The 8,004-nt window shown below is 39.1% G+C and overlaps 1 pseudogene; it reads right to left on the reverse strand.

Annotated features, from left to right (window-relative positions):
- Positions 1-6,695: 6,695 nt before the first annotated feature.
- On the reverse strand, positions 6,696-7,727 carry LOC102813702 (annotated as a pseudogene).
- Positions 7,728-8,004: the final 277 nt, after the last annotated feature.

Consider the following 8,004-nt stretch of genomic DNA (forward strand, 5'->3'; position numbering starts at 1 on the left):
AATGCTATCTTAGAGACTTGATTTATATAATATGAAGTGACCTAATGTAAGTGGTGGAAGTCCTGGTGTGGTGCTTTAAAATAAGAACTAGACAGCAAGGTTTGTTTGAATTGCAAGGTCGGTAGTTCAAACTCACCAGCAGCTCCTCAGAAACCCTGTACAGGGTTGCTGTGAGTTTGAACCAGCACTTAACAGCAAAAACAACAGTATGAGTGGATTAATATGAAATAATTACAGAAGATTTCCATTAATAATATGACACATAGGATTTTCTTAAAAGTAATATAGGAAGTTAGAAGTAGAAATATAGGTGAAATAATTTGGTCAAGAGCTGACTGATCTTTGGAGAGGTTTGGTGAAGGGCACATAGAGTTCATCATACTGTTCTTTGTATATTTAACATACTTTTCATAATTTTTTAAAAAAGTTTTCCAAAGTCTAGACAATTTTTCCTTGACATCATTTAACACAGCTTTCTTTGTCCAAAATGAAAATAGCTTTCTTTTCATGAAAATATTTGTATTTTACGTAAGCAGATTTCTTTGACAAAACTCAGACAACAAAGATGACAAGTAAAAATCACCATCTAAGCTTTACCACATGGTGGAAACATTTTGTTGTATATCTTTTCAAAAAAAATTTAAGTGTACTCCGGTTAAGGGGTGTGGGAGATAAAACCCAGGAAAATGTAATGGATGACGAAGGAGGTCAAAAGAACTTGGTATTTGGCTTAAGGAGAGACTTCGGCCAAAGATACAGGCCTTATTCTAATTTTTTTTTCCCGTTTATTGCTTATTCTGAGTTGACTTTCAAAAGTCAGTGAGCCATCCTTCCTCAGGATATCTGCTGACTCTTCTTTCCTCTCTCATCCTCTCACTGCAAGTTCTCAGGACCAGCGTTCATTCTGGCTGTCCCTCCCTTACACTATCCATAAGATGGCTGTTAAAAGACTCACACTTTATAATTAACAGAATAATGTTCAAGGAGTCTTGTCATTGTTTGTGTGAGTCAAAGCATGATTTTGTAAATGTCAACCAATCAGAATTTTCTTGTTCTTTGATCCTCTGTATTTAAGCTCTGTGGAAATTTCCTTTCTCTGTAGTAATTTGATAAATCCTTCCAAGGTCCTGCCCAATCTTGGATATTTTGTTCCTAGAATGAACTCTTTAATTTTAACAGAAAGCTCCATTTTGTTCTTTGGCAGGGAGATGAGTCAAGGGCTAAGTATGCCAGAATAATTGCACAAAATATGAATTAATGAGGAAAGAGTCATAGAAAGTAAGAGGCAATTTGAGAAATGGAAAGAAAATAATTCTAGTTATAGGAAATTAGATTTGGGAGCAGGTGGCTTGGATTTTGGGTTGATGTTTGAGAATGTTGTTGTTTTTAAGTGCCTTCAAGTCGGTTCCAACCCATAGTGACCTTGTATGGGGTTTCTAAAGAGTGGCTGGTGAGCTTGAACCATCAACCTTGTGGTTCAAACCGACTTTGCAGTCCAGTACATTAACCTACAGCGCCACAGCAGGACTATTAAAGAATAGTTGAGTCTTTATATACGCTAACCTCACTTATAAAAGTAACAAAAACTACTCAGATGATGGATATTATTGAGTACAGCAGGTAAATGATTTTGCTTTTCATAAATGTTTTGTTATGAATTTATAAATATTCTCTAACTGCACACTAAGTTTGTGTAGCAGTTTTGAATGAGGAGTGATTGTATTCTAGGCAAGTCAGAAAGTGCTTCCTTGTAATTGTACTGATTTCTGTATTTTAAAAATATTCCTGTCAAATATGTGCCATTTAATTTTCCTACAATCCCATCCTTCTGTAAACAGCTGACAGGCAAATTTGGTCAGATACAATATAGCTGATCAGATAAAGAAAGCATTTTTGCCCAAACACCTGACATATTTGAAAAAGAGAATCATGTTCTACCTAACAGCCTTTATACACAAGAGCAAACAAAAAGTAGATAAGAAAGGACTCAGGGTAGGAGTTGGAATTTCCTCCCTGTAGTTTCTCACATGATTTATGATGAAAGAATCACAGAAGCAAAAGTTGGATTTGTTATAACTATCATTTATCTGGTAGCATAGTGGTTACAAATCGGAGTGCTAATCTAAAGGTCAGCAGTTCTAAACTACCAGCTGTTCCACGGGAGAAAGATGAGGTTTTCTGCTCCCATGAAGATTTACAGCTTCAGAAACCCTGTACAGGATTGCTATGAGTCAGAATTGACTTCACAGCATATAACCACCACCAGCATATAAGATAGTTTCTAAGGAGCTCTGGTAGCATAGTGGTTATGAATCAGGCTGCGAACCTTAAGGTCAGCAGTTCAAAATTACCACCTGTTACGCAGGAGAAAGATGAGGCTTTCTGCTCCCATAAAGATTTACAGCCTCAGAAACCCTGTACAGGGTCGCTGTGAGTCGGAACTGACTTCACAGCACATAGCAACAACAATAATTTATTTAGAATATCCCACTTAACATGATGCTGCACTAAATTTAAAGCTAATGTCATAGAAATTGTGCCTCTTAAATCTAATGTAGCATATTTTACAAATAATGCACCCATGTAAATAATGCACACACATGTATACTATGTATAACACACACACAAAATTAATGTGTGAGGGTGTTGTGCTGCTTGCAAAGTAACATGTAATGTACATGCTATTTGTGCAATGAATAGAGTTCTTTCTTTTTTTAAGCTTTTATTGTGAATTGAGTGAATTGGGAGAACATCAGTTTTACACTCATCCGATCCTATTTCATTTCATTGTAATGATTACAATACCCTTCATGCATTACCGTTCAACAGTATTTGCTTCTATTGTGTCTGTTTTTTGTTGTTTTTTTGATGTACACAAAAACACTCAGCAATATATAATAATTTAAACAACCCAAGGGCATATTTTGCAAGCCTGCCTCCTGGCCACCAGCACACAGCCTTTCTCTTTCCATGAGTCTGGAGTCCTCAGCTGCTCTGTCTCTCTATGTCCTCATCTCTGGTGTCACTGCTTCTCTGGATAGAGTCCCAATTTCGCTAGTGTTCTTCTCCCTTGATGATCCAAGGGTCTTCTCTTCCTGGAATGCAAGATTATAGAGTTTGTTTTTTAATTTTTTACTGTAATTTGGGTGAATCTTTACAGAGCAAATCGGTTTTCTATTTAATGATTCACATACGTTTTGATTCATGACATTGATTGCAGTTCCCACAATGTAACAGCACACTTCTCACTTCCTTCCTATGCTTTCTGTTGATGTTTGTCCTTTTTTTGTTTCCCTTCCTACCTTCTGAGCTATAGCCCTAGACAAATGCCACCCTTTTGATATCATATCATTGATCTTAGGAGTGTGCACCATTCTGATGTCATTGTTCACTACATTGGCGTTTCTATCATTTGGCTGAAAGGTGAGGCATGACTGTAAATTTACTTTCATGCCTGAAAGGTATGTAAAGGTCATAGTTTCAGAGGTTCCAGGAGTTTTATCAGACTAGTAAACCTGATCTTTTTTTTATTATTTTGAATTTTGTTCCATATTTTTCTCCCATTCAATCTAAGACCTCCTATTTTGATTCCTTTCAGAGCAGTGAGCACTAGAGCTAGACACTATCTAGTTCTTTTAATCTTGGGGTGATGGAGGCTGGGCCCTAGTCCTTTGGATGAATAGCTTCCTGTGTTTTGATTTTCTTTATTCTTTTTTGCTTTGGACAGAAAGAGACCAGTAGTTGCACCTTAGGTGGTGGCTCACAAACTTTTTAAACTCCAGGTGTAGAATATTGTCTTTGTGGACGATGCTATGCCATTTGACCTTGGTGTTGCTTGATAATCTGGTTCTGAGACCCCAACCCATTGACTCATTCCCTCCAGGTATTTGGTTATGGCTATGAAATTTTCATAAATTTGCCCCATATTTTATAAGATATTCTTAATAACATATAACATATAACAACAACAATATTGTATAACAACAACATGTTGCTGTTCTTCTTAAGTGCCAATGAATCAGTTCCAACTCATAGCGACCCTGTGTAGGGTTTTCAAGGAGCAGTTGGTGAGTATGAACCACCAACTTTGTGGTTCAGACCAATTTTGTAGTCCAGTGCATTAACCTATAGCACCACACCAGAACTCCTAATTATATTTATGGTGGTGCCGTGGTGTCAGTTCCGACTCATAGTGACCCTATATATGTAGAAATATCTTCTGTCAAACATATATATTTGTGGTTGCAGTCCTTCTCATCCTTGTTCAGCCTATGTATCTATGAAACCATTCAAATTATTGTTATTAATGAGTAGAGAAAGTAGAGAAAGTAAAGAGAGTAGACAGAATGTATCTACTCTCTTTACTTTCTCTTCACCTTCCACTCCTGCTAAACTTCAAGAACATTTCTTTCTGTGTCTAAACTTTTTTTCTTGACTTTTTTTTACAGTAGTGGTCTCATATGATATTTGTACTCTTTAATTGACTAATTTCACTCAGCATAATGTCTTCTAGGTTCATCTATACTATGTTTTGCTTCACAAATTCACCATCATTCTAAAGTTGCATCGTATTCATTGTGTGCACGTACCATGATTTGTTTATTCATTATTCCAATGATGAGTACTTAGGTTGTTTCCAGCCTTTTCTTATAATGCTTCAATTAACATGGATGTGCACGTATCTATTCATGTTATGGTTCTTATTTCTGTAGGATATATATTTATCAGAGGGATTGCTGAATACTCAATTGTGTTCATGAGAAACCTAAACATAGGCCAAGAGGCAGTTGTTCAAACATAACAAGAGGGCAATGAATGGTTTAAAATTAGGAAAAGTGTGCCAGGGTTGTATTCTTTCTTACTTATTCAATTTGTATGCTAAGCAAATAATCTGAGAAACTGGATTGTATGAAAAAAAATGTGGAAGACTGTGATATGCAGATGATACAACCTTGCTTGCTGGAAGTGAAGAGGACTTTAAAAAAAAAAAAAAAGCTTACTGATGAAGATCAAAGACCACAGCTTTCCATATGGGTTGCACCTCAATGTAAGGAAAACAAAAATCCTCACCACTAGACCAATAAATGATATCATGATAAATGCAGAAAAGATTGAAATCAAATATTTCATTTTGCTCAGATCAACCAACACTCATGGAAGCATCCACCAAGAAATCAAATGACATATTGCATTAAACATATCTGCTGCTCATGACCTCTTTAAAATGTTCAGAGGTAAAGATGTCAATGTGAGGACTAAGGTGAGCCTGACCCAAGCCATGGTATTTTCAATAGCCTCATATGCATGTGAAAGCTTGTCCATGAATAAAGAAGACTGTATAGAAGAATTGATGCATTTAAGTTATGGTATTGAAGGGAATATTAAAAGTACCATGGACTGCTAGAAAAACAAGCAAATTTGTGTTGGGAGAAGTACAGCCAGAATGCTTCTTAGAAGCCAGGATGGCCAGACTTCATCTCTAATTCTTTGGCTATGTTATCAGAAGGGACCAGTCACTGGAGAAGGACATCATGCTTGGTAAATTGGAGGGTCAGTAAAAGAGAGGAAGACCCCCAATGGGATGGATTGGTACAGTGATAACAGCAGTGGGCTCAAGCGTAGCAACAATTTTGAGATTGACACAGGACTTCGCATTGTTTTGTTTTGTAGTACATGAGGTCGCTATGTGTAGGTACCGACTTAATAGCACCTAACAACAACAACAAGTGGGATTGCTGGATCATATGGCATTTCTATTTCCAACTTTTTAAGGACGAACCATACTGTTTTCCAAAGTGGTTAAACCAGCAGTGCATGAGGGTGCTAGGCTCTGCACACCCTTCCATCATTTGTTGTTTATTGTTGTTGTTTTTTAACTTTATTTTTAATGATGGGGTGAGATGATGGGTTATTGTTATTTTGATTTATATATCTCTAATGGCTCTAAGGGAGTCCAGGTGTGGCACTGTGGGTTAATGCGCCAGACTGCAAAGCCGTTTGAACTGCAAGGTCAGCAGTTCAAGCTCACCGGCTGCTCCTTGGAAACGCTATACAGGGTCGTTATGGGTCAGAATGGACTCGACGACATTTGACAACAACAACAATGGCTCTAAGGACCTCTGGTAGGGTAGTGGTTACGAATCAGGCTGTGAACCACAAGATCAGCAGTTCAAAACTACCAGCCGTTTCACAGGAGAAAAATGAGGCTTTTTGCTCCCGTAAAGATTTACAGCCTCGGAAACCCTGTAAAGGGTCACTATGAGTCGGAACCGACTCCACGGTACTTAACAACAATGACTTTGTGGAGTCCTGGTGTGCTGCTGTGGATTAATGTGCCAGACTGTGAAGTGGTTGAACCGCAAGGTCCTCAGTTCAAGCTCACCAGTCGCTCCTCGGAAACCCTATGCAGGGTCGCTATGGGTCGGAACCGATTCAACAGCACTTAACAACAATGACTTTGTAATTTTGATATTTTTTGTTGTTGTTTTGTTTTTAAAGAAGCAACAATTAGGTTTATTGGTCTGTATCAGCAAATACCCTACAAATGCCTTGCTCTAAAAACCATGTTAACCACTTCAGTGTGGAACTCTTTAGAAATACCAGCTAGGTTAAGCTTTGGGACTTGAATGCATTGAAGGGCTATTTGCCATAAGATACAAAATTGAAAGCATGGAGATGTGCTCTTGTGGTCTTTGCTAGTTTCTTGTCTTTGATTTATAGGTTCTGGCCCTTTCAAACCCACATTTTGCATTTCTGAAATCCAGAATGTACTGAGATCTCTCTTCTTTGGTGTTCATCACAAATGGATCATGTTGTGCAACAGGCTCTCTTAAAGACTCCCCAGAAATTAAGACAAAGTGGCCCCCTGGGGACCCTTGTTCTACACCTGGACACAACAGTTCCTTTTCCCCAGCACTGCTGTGTGAAGAGGCTCTGTTTTTCATTGGGAATATCAGGTCCAATCTAGACATCTCCAGCTATGGTGTCAATGAAGCTTGTCTACCCTTTGGTAATGGTCAGGAATGCTTTGCTCCTTGGTCCAGTTTGAAGACCAAATATAAAGTTGGTGTGAGAGTGTAAATCTTGGACTTCACTCCCAGGGCTTCTCCAGAAATGACAGCAACTGTCATGCCGTTATTACTGGGTTTAGGGATATTTTCACTCTTCAGTTCTTGATACTGAGGCTCCACAATCTCTGAGCTCCTCAAATTCACCCACAGTTGTAGTCCATGGGCTGGCTCTTTGGAGCTTGGTATCTGGTATGCAGGATGCCCTGGTCTGCAGTCATCCATTGCTTGTCTCCTGGGTTTAGTTTACCAACGTGGCCACAGAAGTGTTCATGGACCATGCTCCCTGTTTCCAGGCAGTAAGAAACTGTTTTAAAGTGTCGATGTGGATGATAAGGAAATCCACCTGGTCTACCACCTTTAAACTCCTCAAATGTTAAAAATGGATCCAGATTTTTAAACTTGGGTCCGCCAATGCTTCTATGCACCAGTGCTCCGACTCCTTTTGACTGCTCCCAGCTAAGCACCGAAAGGCTTTGAAAGGACAGTGCAGTGTTCGGACACTGAGGGCAGCAGAGCGTTCTATGATGGGGGTGGGAGTGGGGGTGAGGAGCCTGGGTGCCACCTCACTTTGACTCAGTGTTCCTGGGAAAGACCTGAGGCTCCAAGTTTCTAGACCAGCTTTGTTATTTTGATTTACATATCTCTAAGGCGGTACATATCTCTAAGGCGGTTCAAGCTCACCAGCCACTCCTCGGAAACCCTATACAGGGTCTCTCTGGGTCAGGATTGACTCGATGTCACTTAACAACAACAACAAAGGAGCTCTGCTGGAGTCCTGGTGTGGCGACATGGGTTAATGCGCTGGACTGCAAAGTCATTTGAACCACCAGGTCGGCTGTTTACTACTTGGAAGCCCTATACAAGGTCGCTATGGGTCAGAACTGACTTTACAACACATGACAATTACCACTTGCACAGTTGTTATGAATTGAAA

The sequence above is a fragment of the Chrysochloris asiatica genome, unplaced genomic scaffold, assembly GCF_000296735.1.
Source record: "Chrysochloris asiatica unplaced genomic scaffold, ChrAsi1.0 scaffold00109, whole genome shotgun sequence".
Classification (NCBI taxonomy): Eukaryota; Metazoa; Chordata; class Mammalia; order Afrosoricida; family Chrysochloridae; genus Chrysochloris; species Chrysochloris asiatica.